We start from the raw sequence: 17,318 nt of genomic DNA on the forward strand, positions 1-17,318 counted from the left end.
GGTAGCACTCCGCGTCGGCCGGTATCGGGACTACGCCGGCCCGCCCATGGTAACAGGATGGCAGCGGCTGGCCATGGGCTCCGGGGAGCCACCGGCCGGCGTCGGGGTTTCGTCTTGCTCATTGGCCAGTCCAACTGTAGAAGTTACAGTGACTGGCCGGCGTCGGGTTTTTGCTGTCTTTGCTGGCTAGTCTTTCCTTGGAGGTTCCAGTAACTGGCCGGCATCGGTATTATGCTGTCTCTGATGGCCGGTATTTACGGAAATTCAGTAACTGGCCGGCACCGGTATTTTACTGTCTTTGATGGCCAGTATTTACATGGAAGTTCAGTAACTGGCCGGCATCGGTATTTTCCTGTCTTTGATGGGAAGTATTAACATGGAAGTTCAGTGACTGGCCGGCATTCGCGCTTTGCTGTTTGCAGGCTGGCGAGCCCCGGGAACGTCCGTTTACTGACCGGCATCGTTCTATTTTTTTTTTTTTGCCTTTTTGACTATGCAGACACGTCATTGAGATTCCGACGAACTGTGGCGATTCATATGTAGCGAGTGGAAATGTTTGCGTTGATCAATCCTTCGTAAATGACTGCCGACGCTGGCGTATTTGATCCCACCATGGCAAGGCTGACGTGTTTTATTGCGAAAACGCGAAAAAAAAAAACAATTCCGTGAGGAAAATTTGCAGTCCAGGATTTGAGAATCTGACCCCCTATGCCACGAAAATGAACTTTTACAACGCCGAACGACACTTTTTTCAGGAAGTTAGTTTAAATAGATGTACTATACTTAAGGTCTGGCGTTATACGCATCTGTTTGGTTCTGATAAAAAAATAAAAACGGTATAGCGGAGCCTCGAATGAAAAAAGAAAAAAGACGTGGCATGATTGAGCACGCGCTTTGAGCTACAAAACAATAATAAACATTACTTTCCAGGAACTAGGAAAGTAAGATATGTGTTTATTGCTTATGACGCTACGAGAGGTACATAAATCTCCTGAGAGATCATTTTAATGGTGATTTTAATCTAGTGTGAAAATATGCTATTTCAGGCAGGAATTGACTGTTTTATGTGGTAGTTACCATATAAAACGATCATCTAAGAGAAATATTTTAAATGTTCACATAGGCCAAACGGTATCTGTCTGTTTAATAGCTTATGGTATACGACATACCGTACCAAAGGAACGCGAATATAAAAACTTTTTTCTTTACTCAAAAAAGCGAGAAACACCAATGCGTTCTGGATGTACACACTGCTGGGTTTGTGAATGTGACCCCTTGACACTACGAAAAATAAATGTCACAATGTCGAACGATAGCATTTCTGAAAGCTAGTTTGATTATCCGCGCTGTAGTTGAATCTCAGGAATAAAAAAGTGTTTAGGCCTAACAATAAGTAAAACTGCGGAGCGCAACCTGTATAAGTAAGACCTGGCGGCACGCGGGGAATAGCGCTGATCTACGAGAACAAAATTAAATACTACTTTCCGGAAGTCAGAAAATTAAGAGACGTGCTTATGAGCTATGAGCTCAACTAAATTACTGCCTTAAAATGGCGGTATTTTTGTTTCAATAGTGGGTGAATATGGACCGCTTTCATGACAAACTTTGGCCTCATCACTGTGGCAGTTTTATCACTTACATTTTCCCATTTTTCTCTAAATGTACCCATTATTATTAATTGTATTTCTTCGTTGAAATGACTTGCGAGGTTTGCCTACTACACTGACCCACCTATTAGCACGGAGGGAGCGAATCATCCCGGCAAAACAAGAGGGACAGGGTTTCTGAATTGCATCAATGCAAATGTGGGCTCGCACTTTTTATTTTCACCTTCTGCGTGATTGTTACCCCGAAGAACGTTCCCGACGGCAGCATACACATAGAAAATATATAAAATATAAAAAACTAATACACAAAGGTGAGAAAATTTTTAAAAAATAAAAACAAATTTAAAATGGTGAGAGAAAAATATTTAAGATAATAAAAAGTAATACAAAAAGATGAGAAAAAAATATTTAAAATAAAAACTAATACAAAGAGGTGAGAAAAAAATATTTAAAATAATACAAAATAATATAAAATAATGCGAAATAAAACAAAACAAAATACAAAAAGGTGAGAAAAAATATTAAAAATAATAAGAACGAATACGAAAAGCTGAGAAAAAACATTTAAAATTAAGAAACAGTGTAAAAAAGCAAGTACCGCTTACCGCGACTCGAACGAACGGCCACAAGCTCAGAAAACCAGAGCGTCAACGCACTACGCTACCGCCGCCCGGATGACCTCCGCTCCCTTTCTAGAAGGTTGCATGTCTGCTGAATTTGCTTTTCATAATTGCAGGCTTAGTTTCGTATTTAATAATTTGCAACATGTTCAGGACTTATTCATGATATTGTCGCAAAATTGACATGCGAAATAATTTATTATTGCTGTGTCTTTTATGAGTTTTATAATGCAGTTTGCTGAACGTTTTATTTCAAACGTGTTGAAGATACGAATGCAACGTCATCGAAGCAACGGCCTCTCTTTCGCACGTTTTGCCGGCCGTGTGCGTTTGAATACCTGTGATCACGGCCGGCTAACGGTCCAATTACCCGATGAGTGGTGATGCGTGGAGTTTGCCTTAGTTTCAAATGTGTCCGACAAAGACGGAAGCGACTTTGGGACGTGGAACTACGTCAAATCTGCTCAACAGCCAAGATCATGGCACGGGATCGAAGTAAGTTTGTGTTTTGTTCGTTTGGGCTAGATTATTTCCTGCGTTCAAAAGGCTTGTTATTGTCTGTAGATCGCTCGCTTTTACCAGTATTACTAATTATGCGCGAATGGTGTTATGCGAGGCTATTTTTCTTTTTTCCTCGATGCAGAGGCTGTCTACTCGCTTAAGGTCGATCAGTTGCGGCGGAACTCTTTGGGAGACGGATTGGGGGTGGGGGGGGGGGGGGGGAACTCTTTGGGAGACGGATTGGGGGGGGGGGGGGGGTTGGGCAAAGGCGGAAGAGGAGGGGGGGGGGGTGATTTCCTCCCTCCGCGTATTGTTTACAGGTAAGCTAGAATGTCTGGAAGAGCGCGGTGCCCCTCCATCGCCGATGCCACTCTCCGTACTTGCCTGCTGAGAGCTGGACCCGACAAAAACAGCGATTGATTGATCGAGCAAGTCCGTAGCTTTCGCCACCCCAGTCGTCTGCAGACGCCTTCATTTTCGCAGTTCGTACCCAGAAAAAAATTGCCAAAAATTGGTGCCGCGATGAATTCACTCCGTGGTGATTAATGCACAGCATACCACTTCCGATCGCAAGAATTTGTGCCCGCGAAATAATTTTTGACGCTGGCATTTATTCCTCGCGAAATGTCGAGCTCTAAAGATCATTTGCTGTACACGTGTTTCATATGATCCAACGTACGTGTAACGAATTTGACACCTCGAGAAACACTCAGGCTGCTTTATATGGTGAAGCATCTATTCTCTTCCTACTGTTTTTTTTTTTTAGGCTTTGAAGTATTAATTACAAGCTTCTAGGGAAATGTACATGCATGTCCTCAATTAAGGTAGTGTCTCACCAGTTTTTGGTATCTATATTAGTCGAATACACAAAAGTTATACGTTCAGCGCGTGTGCTTGTCTTTCTGAGTATCTGGTGTGTGATTGTTTCCCTGCACTGTCTCCGTAGAATATGCAAAAATGAATAATGACATTGGCATATTTGTCGTGCCAAAGCCTGTCACAATTTTTTCGAACTCTGATCTCCAGGAGATCACAATACCATTGTTTCTGTTGTAGTGGCACGGCAGAGTCTATACTTGTTTTGCTCCAGTCTTTGTAAGGGGGATGCTGTAATTCGATTCTACTCAATTATGTTGTACTAGATAGCACTATACTTGCAGAGTTAGTCTTCAGTTTTTGTAGTTCCATCGAAATATATTTCAGCTTTTAAGTTCCTTGTTATTTAGCATGTAAATTTCCAAGCTTATCTAGATTGAAGGCAGCAAATATCTTGCCAGCACTCATGCTACGTGTTTGAAGTATATTGCGTTAACATAATTGACCCAACCTTTGATTTTTATTTGTCAGTGCCTCAAGGGAAGCAAAAAGAAGGAGTGGATCCCCGCCCCTGCCCGTTTTGATCTGGATGAGCATCGTACCGGCGTGCGGTTGTGTGTCACTACTGCGTGGTGCGCGTTAAAGACCCCAGGCCAGCGGTTGTACCGCGCTGGCTAAATTACTCTACAGCTGAGACTGCAGACGCCCACTGAGGCAAGCTAACTTCCGACTGTATAAACATACACGCAATTTTTTCTTTCTTTTTCTTTTTTTGAGGAGTGGGATTATGTAGAGAAGCTAGTGGGTTTTTCTATGGGTACGAAGCTGTCCGAAGTAAGGTCAGAATGGAAAAAGCACCAAGTTCCGCCTGGTCCCAAACAGCCACAATAATGAACACGGAATCCAGAAGAATAGTAATACGAAGGACTTACACAGGCAGCCACACTTTTTGAGTTCGCAATGACATTTGATTATGATCACAAATATTCCTGCTTTGCTCAAGGTGGCCTAGTTTACACACCATATTGGTGATCTTTAGCGCACCAGGAATATTTTTATCAGAATTAAACGTCATTGTTAACTAAACAAATGTGGCTGTCTGTGTAAGTCCTTCGTGTTTCTATTCTCTTTACTTCTGTGTTCATTATTTCATTTTTTTCTCATGATTTAGTCCTTTGTGTTCTCGTTTCTTATGTGTTCATTATTTTTTTATGAGGTTTTAGTTAAAGATATGATGCCCTCGTCATTTCCTAGTCTGGGTAGCAGTGGTGACCTCCTCGTGTTGAAGGAGCAGTAAGGACCGTTTCATCTTCTATTGCTTCCGGCGAACAACGGTGTCTGTGTACGTGTGTGACGTGTTAATCACAAGGGATGATTTGGCGATTGAACGGAAAAACAAGGCCAGCGAGGAGCGACTGGGGGCTTTGAACATATCACACGGTGCAAGGAAGGACTTCAACGACGAGGCTAGCAAGGAAGCCCTTGTCAAAACTGCTGTGCTCGACCGGAGAGTTGAATCAGGACTGTGACTCTGTGAGTAGGAATCAACGACTCTGAAACTTTCGTATAGTTTACAACTTAATTGTTGCCTTCCGCTTGTTTTATTTTTAATAGGTGTCTTTGTACTATTACATTTTTAGTCTATTTTAATATTTGTCCGTGCTATATTGCAGTTTTGTTTCTTATCATTTTTTCTTGAATGGGGGAAGTACTTGTTTAGAGTTTTGGTGCTTTTATAAATAAAACTTCTTTTGCAAACCATATTCTCGGTCTGCTCCCTCGACAACCAATCCCGCCAAAGGGCTGTTTACTTTCCGACGTCGAATGATATGTTACAATGTTTCCGAGCTAGCGATCGCCTGCATTCTATATTTGTAGCATATATATTTGTCAGAATGACATATTCCGAACCAGAGCAATAAGGATTGGTCAGTGGCCTATTCTGTAGATATATCTACGTAAGCACACGTTTGGCAGTGTGGGATAGCAGCAAAATGTATATTATGTGGATATTCATAGAAATGCATTATATGATCCTATGTCTGGATCTGGAAAGTATGGTACCTGCCCCATGGCAATAATTTTCATGTGATGCTAGAAGGAGCATTACGTGAAAATTTCTTTATATGGGGCAGGTACCCTATCTGCCAGACGCGAACACGGGATCATATAAAGCAGTCTATATATGGTATATAAGGAATTGGGCAGATATGGGTATATAAGGAATTGGGCAGATATGGGTATATAAGGAATTGGGCAGATATGGGTATATAAGGAATTGGGCAGATATGGGTATATAAGGAATTGGGCAGATATGGCTATATCCGTCCAGATATGGCCTGATTGTGCATATCTGGCCATATCTGCCCAATTCCTTATATATCCATATCTGTATTTTTTAATATAAGTCCAGATATGACATTTCTGTAAGGGATAACTTGACCTGGGGCCAGGTCAAACTATGCCAGAATCTCGAAACCCCGAGACTGAGGTATAGACAGACGACGACAAGGAAGAGAAAGAGAGCGTCTTAGACGACGTTTTCTTTTTCTTTCTTGTTATCGTCTCTCAATACTTCGGTCTCGCCTTTTTCACATAAATGTGACATATCATAAGAAGCGGTAACATGGTTGTTGTTATGTCCCTGAAGTTATAGAGAGTTTTAAGTTGACATTGTAGGGTGAAGACTTGGAAGGTTTGCATATTGACGATTATAAACGACACCCACCATATTTCTGAATTTGAGGTTGCTCCTCTCGTCTCCCGATTTCGCGCACCCTGAAAAATTGGTTCGCCGCGATTTTTTTTTTTTTTTGAGAGAGAGTTTTAGGTGCATCTCAAGCTCAGCAGACAGTCTCTGTTCGGTGCGCAGGGCTGTCAACGGTCTCTCTTTGGGACGCGAAGCTGTTGAGCGTTCTTAAGAGATTGGGAAAATATCAATTAATCAACTTGTCAACGGTTTTTATTGAAGTCAATGTTTATTACGTCTTACTTAATACAATCCGCTACAATAACGGTTTATTTCTCCCCCGTGATTTATCTTTTATTTTTTTACCCACCAAGTTATATTTTCCTTAAAGTGTGTGGTGTAATTTAAGTACAATACAGTTGCTACAACGGTTTTTTAGTTACTAAATACTTCTTATGAGTATAAAACATTTCACGCTTCAAACCATTTATACCTCGCTTCATCATATCTTTGACAGCAGTCGGATAATAATAATAATAATAATAATCATAATATTAATAACGTTTAGTGTTCTTTTTTCAATACAAAAAATTGGGTCCCTCAAAGCCTAGTGGCTTGTACAACGTGGCCCGGCAGCCGCGATTAGTTATTTATCAACGCTATTATTTGCGTTGATGAACAAACAAAAAAACAACAATAAATCAGTGGCAAGTTAATGTACTTTGAATATATACAAAAATATAAAGCAAAAGAAAAGATACTTTGTTGTTTTATAATTAGAACTAAATAGTTGGCATACAAGATATCACGCCCACCAAAGAAAGGAACTATTCTCTTTTAATCAAAAAAACCAAACAATAAAACGACAACGACAATCATAAGCATTTAGAGCAAAACAATTCTTGTAAGGTGAAGTAATTTATAAAAGACAGCAGCAATGTAGACAAAAATGTTCATATCTGATTTTGCAAGCACCATGTTCTAAATTTGTTTTAACTTGTATTAAAGAGTCTAAACTAATGAGCTCATATGGTATCTTATTCGAAAAATAAGAAACAAAAACTTCTCCATATTTTTTCCTAATCAGTGTTTATTCTTGGCAAATAATATCTGTCTCTATTTCAGAGAAGGTCTTTTTGTGCCGAATGTTTGTATTCTTTTCTGGAGAAGTAATTTTTTGTTATAGATATATATTTGAATAAAGTACCCAATTGCACTATATTAAATGCTTTAAGTGTGTTGATGAGATCCAAATGTTGAACATATGTACCATATGCAATATTGCTGCAATTAATAAACACATAGAGCAACGAACACACAGACTAAAAGCAATGTTTCAGGCATGGTTACGCGATGATATAACGGACACATAAAAATAAAGAATATCATAACATTGCACTTTTGAAGTTTTTTTATTGGTCTCATCGGCTCGCAGTGTAGACAGCGCCCGCACAAACTAAAAATGAAACGAAGCATAGCTATGCGTAGGTAGTTGATAACGCAGCAATAATAGATTCAAACCATAGAACAGTGCTCATCAAACTTGTCTAGGACTTTCTATCATCTCTTTGTGAACTCCTAGAAGCGCTATTTTGGCGGCATCCGAAGAACTACTGCTTTGAATAGCGCTCAATCGAGGGAGCAGTCCGAGCAGGGGTGACCGCTCGCTCAAGACTGAAATTCCACCTGGACAGGAGAAAAAAGAACAAGTTTGACTATGATGCAATCTTAAGCCATACTAACAAAACGTCAAATGTTTACTGATTAAAATACCCAAACATTGACTTTGCAAGGTAACTAATCTATGGACCTTTATACGAAAGGTGGCGGTTAATATTGATTGGCCGGGCGGCAAAAATACTGTCGTGTCCACGATCCAGCAAATGGCCTCTCCTGCTTGGGCTGTTCTGCGACCGTTACGTCGAGCCGTTCTTGAGCCGCCGACAGGAAAGATGCTCCCTAAAAATAAGACACCGTTTGCATGTTCCGCTTAAGTTTGGTGACCACTGTACATATAGACTTCTTGAGGCTGACGCCTTCCCCTAGAAAGTGCACAAACACTAAAAAGCAGTTTGTCACAAAGTACTGCGTGCCAAATAATACTTGCCTCGTTCAGCTGTGTTCCGTTCACATCTATGACATAGAAGCAATTGGTAAGTCGTTTATAAGCGCACGCATGAAAGGCATACACTACGCGCTTTCTTATTGTGTAATTATCTGTTTTAATTGGTTTGTATGTTATAAACGTTCCTTATACAGTTCAATGAAAGTATCACGTTAAAAAATAAGTGTTTTGTTTCTACCAAACAAAACATAAAGCAGCAAAATGGATGCAAGTGCTTCCCACAAGAGAACAAAGTACGTAACGACTACACTGTATCCATAAAGCAGGGCTCGGCTGTACCTACCTTACAAATGTATGGCGATAGTGTATTAAATACACATTCTTGTATCAATATTTCTATATCGAAATGCCCAGACAGGTATAAAGGATAAATAGATTTTACCCAACAGTTCGATGTTATACTTAAAAGTGATTTTATTTTTCAGCCTGTAACCTGATGGTCACAAAAGAACGCTTTTCTAAACCTCTAGTAAGATGCCGAGAAAAATTTGAACAGCACTGCAAAGGTCCTGCATTCAACTATAGTATAACTAACTGTCCTTACCCAGAGACCCTGATCTAAAATGTTATAAACACTTTGAAGGTCGCGGAATCTTTATTATGCAAGATATATAAAATTTATATTCGAAACCTCCTTGTTTCCCTTTCGATTTATTCGTTTGAACACCCCAAATTATCGAAGTGATGAAATTGTACAATACTGCGGTAGATTTTTTTTTACAGGGTGTTGTTTTTTTTAGCTGCACCAAATTTTCAAAGAAAGAAGAGCTGCGTTAGGGCACTTTTAGTTATGCCATTAGCATACCCAACCTGGCGCTCACTAGTAACCAAGCATTTCGTGCCACTAGGCGACTAATTAGCGGAGAGCTCTTAATTACCTTTTTAATTATTGTTTTTAGAGAGCCTATTGTATTTACGAAATTGAAGCCAACCTTAATATGCTCCAACCCCACAGTGAAGCAAAGGCACAAACAATTTCTGCGCGCGTTTCTGGCTCAATTTTTTCATTCCCGCAGGCTCTTTCAAACCGAAACTGAGCAGAATAAGAGCGTCAATGACGTCGATATCTTCGCCCTCGCTTGGCGTCACAGCAGTGACGTCACCTGTGATGCAGGCACTGCAGTCCGCGCTTTTGCAATACGTTGCTCTCTCCTTAATGTTTTGCTCACCGCGGCAGGTGTAACTTAAGCGTCTACGGTCGGCGTCAACTGTGCTGTGTCATATCCCTCTCCTGACCCGCGGGCGACGCGACGCTTTCGTTGGAACGATAAATGCAGCTGTACACATTACCAACGGCCGGCAACGTTAGACGAGCTTCTTGCGTGTTATTTGGGAAAAATATTTTTTTCGATGCTGGAGCTTTCTGCTACCTATTATTTGCCACCACTGCTTTATTTCTAAGTTCTTGCTTTTTGATGCATTAAACTAGCCAGGTTTCTTTTAAAGCACAAAGTAATCATGCTTGTGTAATATCACTCAAAGCTGTATGTTGGGCTAGTTGGTATTGGTCTTGGGTTGCCAAAGGCGTGGTAGCGCTTTTTTGGACGAGGACAAAAGAAAGAAAGACAAGACAGACACGAGCGCTGTGTCTGTCTTGTCTTTCTTTCTTTTGTCCTCGTCCAAAAAAGCGCTACCACGCCTTTGGCAACCCAAGACTAATATCACTCGTTGGCCCCTCTGGCAGTTAAACTATTGCAGCGTGTAACAAAACAATCTTTCTTTGTTCTAAGTTTTATTGGCTCTTAATAAAATAAGGAAGGAACCTCGCATCGGCGTCCTGGCTCAGGTTAGGGTAGTCATGTACTGTGCGCGGCACAGTGTGAACACGACATCGGCGCCTTTTGAAGTGCAGCTCAAACAGGGCACTGTTGAGAACTAAGTTTTACTGCCTCGCTTAGAGCCCCAAATAATGCTGAAAGAATAAACAGAGGGACGGACAGAACAACGCATCTTTCGTGCCTCTGTCCGTTAAGCTCTCTGCTTATTCCACTGTCCGTCCCTCTGCTTATTATTTCAGTTTTATTTAGTTTACCAACACGCTGACGTCTTACTTAGGGCCCCATATTAGAACTTTTCACAGCACCAGTATTTTCTTCGGAAACCTTTTAGTTCGTCAAGAAAAGCGGGCAAAAATATGGCTTAGCGCATTTTGGTACTTAAAAAAAAAAAAGAAAGCTTGGCAGCCAAAGTGATTTTGGCATGTGATAAGCCACCCAGCGTTTGCCGCTGCCTGGCCACTTTATGAAGTTGGAGACAGTTGCATTCAAAGCAAGTGCTCGAATCGGAGTCCATCTAGAGAAAAGCACATCATCAGTGGGCTCCGCGTGGAACACAACACACGCTCGAGCATTTCAGGCTGAACTGCGGCACAGGTGGCGACGATTCTTTGTTTCAGGTTGTCCACGCTGGTGGGTTCCGTGGCGAAGACTTCAATCTTCAAATAACCCCAAAGAAAAAAATCTAACGGTCTCAGATCTGGTGATCGTGCCGGCCACGAAACTGGACCACTGCGTCTAATCCACTGCTCTGGAAAAGTTCGGTGTAGAAATCGAACAACACGCGAAGACGTTTGAGCTGGAGCGCCGTCCTGTTGAAACTATGTCTCCTTCAGCACGCTGAGAGGCAGGCCGGCAATAAACTCTTCCACGACTCCCTCAAGGATTCTCTCCGTGTATAGTTTTCCGTTCAGTGTGCCGTCAAAGATATATGGGCCAATGATTTTATCAATAAATATTCCACACCACACGTTAATAGACGACCTCATTTGATGTTTCTGTTGACGGAGCCAAGGAGGATTTGCGCTTGCCCAGTAATAGGCATTGTGGAGGTTCACCGTTGAATTTCTGCAGAATTGAGCCTCATCACTAAAAATAATATTTTTTCAAGAATCTAGGATCCCTGTTCATTTCAATCAGGGCCCAATTGCAAAAGTCCACTCGTCGTTGGAAGTCACTGCCATGTAGCTCTTGGTGCGCGCAAACGTGAAACGGATGCATGCGATGCTTCACAAGCCCTTTCCACACTGCAGAGATCGTTGTCCCAGAAGACCTCGCAATTTCGCGCACGCTTGCTTCAGGCTTAGCTGTTACGTACGCGAGCTATTTGCGGCTATGCACATATTTTTCTGTCTTCGCTCACTCACCAGCGTGCCACTTGATACAAACTTGTTGAAAACGCGTATGAAGGAAGAGTGGGCAGGAACGAAGCGACCTGGATGCTGAGCGGCAGAAAGTTGCGCAGCAGGACTAGCATTCTTTTGCATAGTTAAATAGTTCTTCAACCGAGAGCCTTGTCGCAATGAGCGACGCCATTCAGATGTGTTTCCTGCCACAGTCAGAGAAATAAAGGCACTGCACTATTAATCGCGTAGCGCCTGTGTTATTTGTAGCCTTCGTCCTTCCAAAGATATGGGTGCAAACCTGTGTCTTTTACGTCAGAGGAGCAAGTCACGCAGGGTTCGTCGCTTTGTAGCACCATTGGCACACGTCTTCAGAGCAGCCTCTATCATATCAACGAAAGGAAAGGGTAGCGTCACGATGCCCGCTGGGACAGCGTGATTTATACCTGCCGCGGTAAGCACAACACTAAGGAGAGAGCAACGTATTGCAATAGCGCTGCCGGTAGTGCCTGCATCACAGGTGACGTCACTGCTGTGATGCCAAGCGAGGGCGAAGGTATCGACGCCATTGACGCCCTTGTTCTGCTCAGTTTCGGTTTGAAAGAGCCTGTGGGAATGAAATAATTTAGCCAGAAACGCGCGCAGAAATGTTTTGTGCCAACTTATTTCGCTGTGGTCTTGTAGCATATTAAGGTTGGGCTTCAATTTCATAAATGCAGTAGACTCTCTAAAAACAATAATTAAAACGTTAATTAAGAGATCTATGTTAATTAGGCACCTAGTTGCCAAAAATACTTTGTTCCTAGTGGACGCCAGGTCGGGTAAGCTAATGGCATAACTAAAAGTGCCATAACGCAGCTCTTATTTTTTTTGAAAATTTGGTGCAGCTAAAAAAAACACCCTCTATATATGCCGCAGTCATATTCGAGTTGTGCTTCACATCTGCGATCCCTTAATGACCTGTAAAAGTTCAAAAGCTAGACATACACTTTGCTTAGAATGGGACCAAATAGTGCAAAGCATCCTCGTAAAAAGAAAAAAAAAACTTTGGGAAAAATGCGTGTTCTAAATTGAGGATTCACTCCTTTTGGATTATGTTGATTTCACTGATACCTTGATAATGAGAAAACCTGTACGTCTTCATACTGAACTGCACAGGTCCCTACGGGCCACCAGAATTCACGGATCGTCCACTAACGTGGCTATACCGGTTTCCGGTACACGAATACATGCCACCCGGTATCGGATACCGGCCGTCGCCATGGGGTTTATGGTCACCGGTGAAGAGCCACACTCAACACCGGTACGATATTATTGGAGACAGACCACATTGACAGGCAACCGCTATTCTCGTAATGGTACCGATATTTTCATACCGGCCTCTATACTGCATCTCATCAGTTGCGTGCAGCAGAGGTAAAAGCACAGTCGCGATGGCCTGGCTTTCATATTTCCTTTCCTTTCACGAGCACTCGCGAAAAGAAAGCACGTCTGAAAGCCACGTGCTCGCGCCAACGCCTTTCCCTTTGGTGCACACAACTCCTGAGATATACTATAAGATATATTTTTACAAATGAAAAAGAACGGACAATATAACACCGGACTGAAAAAAAAACGTTTAATCAGAAAAGCCGCGCTAGAAACAGGAGAAAGAACAAGCGTCGAGAAAGCAGCAGCGAGCGTCAAAGGCGGCAGGAGCGAGCGATGGTGCGCCGGCATAACAGCATACTAGCGCGAGAGAGCATGAGTCGGCAAGACCGCGCTCGGCTCCTTATCCACTCCACTAGGTCCCTCGAACATTCGACCTGGAGAGTTCGGGACTGAGCAAGGGCGAGACTAACCACCCGTGCGAAAATGTCAGATATGGCCCTGACATATTTTATATATGTCGATATATGATAATAAAGGAGTCAAATGTGGCCATATACCGCTATATGTAGGTGCAAATACGCCCAGATATCACCATATAAGTGGGCAAATACTGCTATATATCGCCATATACGCGTGCAAATACGGCCATATGTCGCTGTATAGAAGTTCAAATACTGCTTATATAGCCCGTTCACGACGTATATGGGTAAAAATGTATACCCTGATAATGATATTAGGGCCCGTTTCGGTCGTGCAAGCAAAACGCTTTTTGTACTCGCGAAGACACTAGTTGATTTATCTATATTGCATGAGTCTCATGTAATTTGTTAACAAATGCGAACATTCTTAAGAGGGAGCGCTCCTCGATTTTCATCTCCGATAGGAACTTTTCAAGAATCCAGATGGCGCGCGCGTCGAAGGCGTGAAAAGGCGCTCTCCCTCCGAGGCGAATGAATGCGTAACGTATCTGGGTCTAGCAGCGAAATGAGAGCTCGTGTCCCTTAAAACTCCTCGGGAAAGAATGTAAACCACATTTTGGTTCGTTACAGTTGCATTTCCTTCAGTGTAGTCGAAACGCAACCAAAACGCCGCTAGCCACAGCCTTCACAGTGCTTCCGTGCCCCGAGAAATTCGCGGACGGCGCTTCACGTCTCCTTCGGTAGGGTGACGTAAATGACACGTGATGACGTCGCATTCGATGCTCGCAGCGGATTCGCGGGTTTCTGAGGCTCGTGCCGAGTCGCCCACGGCAGCGGCGGCGGCGGGCAGCGGCCGGCAGTCGCCCCGAGGGGCTAGAGGGGTGCGGAGTGTCGCGTGCGGTAGGTAAATGTTCGCGGGGAGTGACTTCTCCGGAGGATTCGGAGAACTCTGAACGCCGATATGTTCTCCATCCGGCGGTGACGGCTGTTCGCGCACGACCGCTCTGTTGTGGTCGTTATTGGTTTAGAGGGCCTAGACTTTTCAGTCGCGATATGTCAGTCGGCTGGCCTTCCCGAAGAAAACCGAAATCAAGAGGTAAGAACTTTTTTTATGACGTCCCCATTCAGTTATGATTTCTGTCGCAAGTGATGTACATTTTCCCTTTATCAGAATGGTGCGATTGCCACGATCGATTAAGAATCACTTTGCGCACTTCAGGTTGGTGCGAACCATACACTGAATAAACGTATAGCTTCTATTGTAAACAGATTGCTTCCAGATTCGGATGTGTTCGAGGGACGAAGTACGTCGCTATCATTACCTAGTCTGAAATTTTCATGAAAGCTCGCAACTGTTACTTGGTGTCCTGCATTGAACATAATTATTGACTGCTTTTAACCAATCTGCTATTTATACGTTCTAGCGCAAGACTTGGTCGGCTCGGCAAACAGTCTTATCGACTGCAGTTTGTGACCGCCTCCAGTCCTTCAACTTGGGCGGACCCGTGCCTGAAGACTGCGCTAATCTGCAATCAAGGGACATGATGTTATCATTCTATGAGCAGGCCTTTGAAACATTAACTCGCCATCGTCTTCACTGTGTTGGGGTTGTGGAGGAAGAACGAACTCCCGCTACAGTATTCTGAGTGAGGAAAGGAACAACATGCGTTCTTTCAATTGAGAACGTTTCCACTTGCGTCTATTTTCCAAATTTAGACGAATTTCATAATTGCAATATTAAAATGCGACCACGCAATGTGAATAAAATCTCCTGGGTGCTTGTTTTGCACTTGACTGACCACCAGTTTTCGTTTCCACATTTCTTGTCGTGTCTCTATAGTCGTTCCTAAGTGTGGTTACTTCTCCTCCACTACTAAAATCCCTCTTTTGTACTCGAAAAAGTAAATCTACAAAAATATGTTACTTGAAGGGTCCGATTTTCCTCTACCCACTAAAAGAAAGCATTAAAATGTGATGTTGCAAGCGTATTCTACATAAATAAATCGTAAAGAGGCCACCTAGCTTACTGATATTTGTGCGTCAAATATACATGCAGTTCTGTTATGTTATACCGCGGCAGTTTTCTCTAGGACGACTCTGTCTTCAGATAAGAACGGCCGACCGTGTCCGGTGACAGTTTTTAATTTTGACCAGAAAAATGCATTTTGCTGCCTCAATGCCCAGAAAAACGGAACCGGTCTTTGTTTTAGGAAAAAAAAAACAAAGTTACCTTCAAGAAAACAAGTCAGAAACACCTGCTCAATCTGAAGCGTTGTCTGTGGATTTAGCAAAATTGGCATTTCAGGCAGCTCTCCCCGAAAATGTGTTGTGGCTGCTGGCCCGTATCGGAATGGTTGACCCAAATTATTTATCACTACGTATCGACGTCGTTATTTTGAAATAAAAAATCGCACAGACGACGGCACATTGAGCAATACTGCCAAAGTTTTAACTTTTTTTTTTTGTCCGCATTTATTCAAGCCCGTTTTCAAACTTTGCCAGCGTGTTGTCCTCTATTTGGCTATAAATATTGTCCTGATTAGCAGGAAAAGTTGACGAGAAACGCTCAAATCGAGGCATTTTACTAAATATGCATACTTTTGCAAATCAATTAAAAAAAATGCTATCTTCGATATTTTAACTCTTCCAAAATAACGCCAATAGTATCTATGAGCATGATGTGCAAAAATATTATTGCATTGTTTCTGTGTCTTATACCTACCCGTAGTTGACAAGTTCATAATTTTACAGCCCGTAAGAGTGCTCCGGGGTGGTCAGATTGGCAGCGCAGGGGTGGCCGATAGTTTCTAAGTGATAATGTTTAGCAAGTTATTTTTTCTTCGTACAAGATTTTAAAAAAAAAGTACGCATGAGCCGGAGCAATCGAGAGACGCTAGCCTGTCGCACGCTTCGCAGGGTACGTTTTCGGTAGTCGGCGTGTGCGTCTCTGTGTACGCCAAGCAAAGGAATCAACAGAAGTGGTTCCGATAGCAGATGTTTATCTCAGCGTGTAAGAGAATGGGGCTGCCGAGAACAATGATCTTCGGCACGTAATCACAAAAGAAATATTATTGTGCTACAATAAAAAGGACGTGAACGGGAAGGAATACACGAAGTTTCGGGCGGACGCCCATCTTCGTGTAAGAAACCAAAAACCGGTGAGTAACAAATGTATAGCCCCCTTTTCTTGTGAGGTATACGACCCTTTCTTTGTTTCTCGCCGTGTTTCGTATCTATCACTTGAAGAAGGACGTTCGCCCGAAACGTCGTATTTTCCTTCCCGTCCACGTTTTAGGCAGTGTAGCTGCATCTTTCGTGTTTTTGATTAATTGGTCACCCGGAGGATCACGTCACAAAAATGGGTGCGTTGATTGAAGGAAAAGGAGGGGAGGCGAAAACATTAGAGGGCACAACCTCTTCGGTTGCCATATATTTTTAGAGAAGATATTCACATGCGACGTCATGCATAGTGACAACCAAAAAAAGTGACTTGTAGCTGCGCTCCAATCAGTGATGACACCAGCCACGATTCCGCCGCGCATACTACGGTCTTAGGAACATTCACGAGTGGCTTGAGGAGGTTGCTCCTTTCTACGCACATTTTATGTGGGTCAGTGACGGCGGAGCAAGCTACTTCAGGAATAGGCACCAACTTCATGACCTCGCTAAGACCGAGTACCTATCGGCCAAGTGGCTAGTTTCCGCTACTGGGCATACCAAGAACGCTTGCGATGGGATTGGAGGCCTCGTCAAGCACCATGATGCAACTGTTTACAACCTTCGAGGGCCGGCTACATCAGATATGAAATGTGCGTCAGATATGGTGGACGTCCTCAGCACCAAATTACCCAACGTGGCATTGATTAGCAAGGGCTGACTTTTAGGAGTTCAGTTGAAATGAAAACAACAGCCTGGGATTCCCTCCATCCCGTGCCTGGAATTCCCTCCATCCCGTGCCTGGAATTCCCTCCATCCCGTGCCTGGAATTCAATCCTGGCACTGCTGACAGTGTATACATGCGTCAACTCACTGCGCCACGAATTGCTCGTAGC

This window comes from Ixodes scapularis, unplaced genomic scaffold (assembly GCF_016920785.2).
Source record: "Ixodes scapularis isolate PalLabHiFi unplaced genomic scaffold, ASM1692078v2 PGA_scaffold12__126_contigs__length_90152505, whole genome shotgun sequence".
In the NCBI taxonomy this organism is placed as follows: Eukaryota; Metazoa; Arthropoda; class Arachnida; order Ixodida; family Ixodidae; genus Ixodes; species Ixodes scapularis.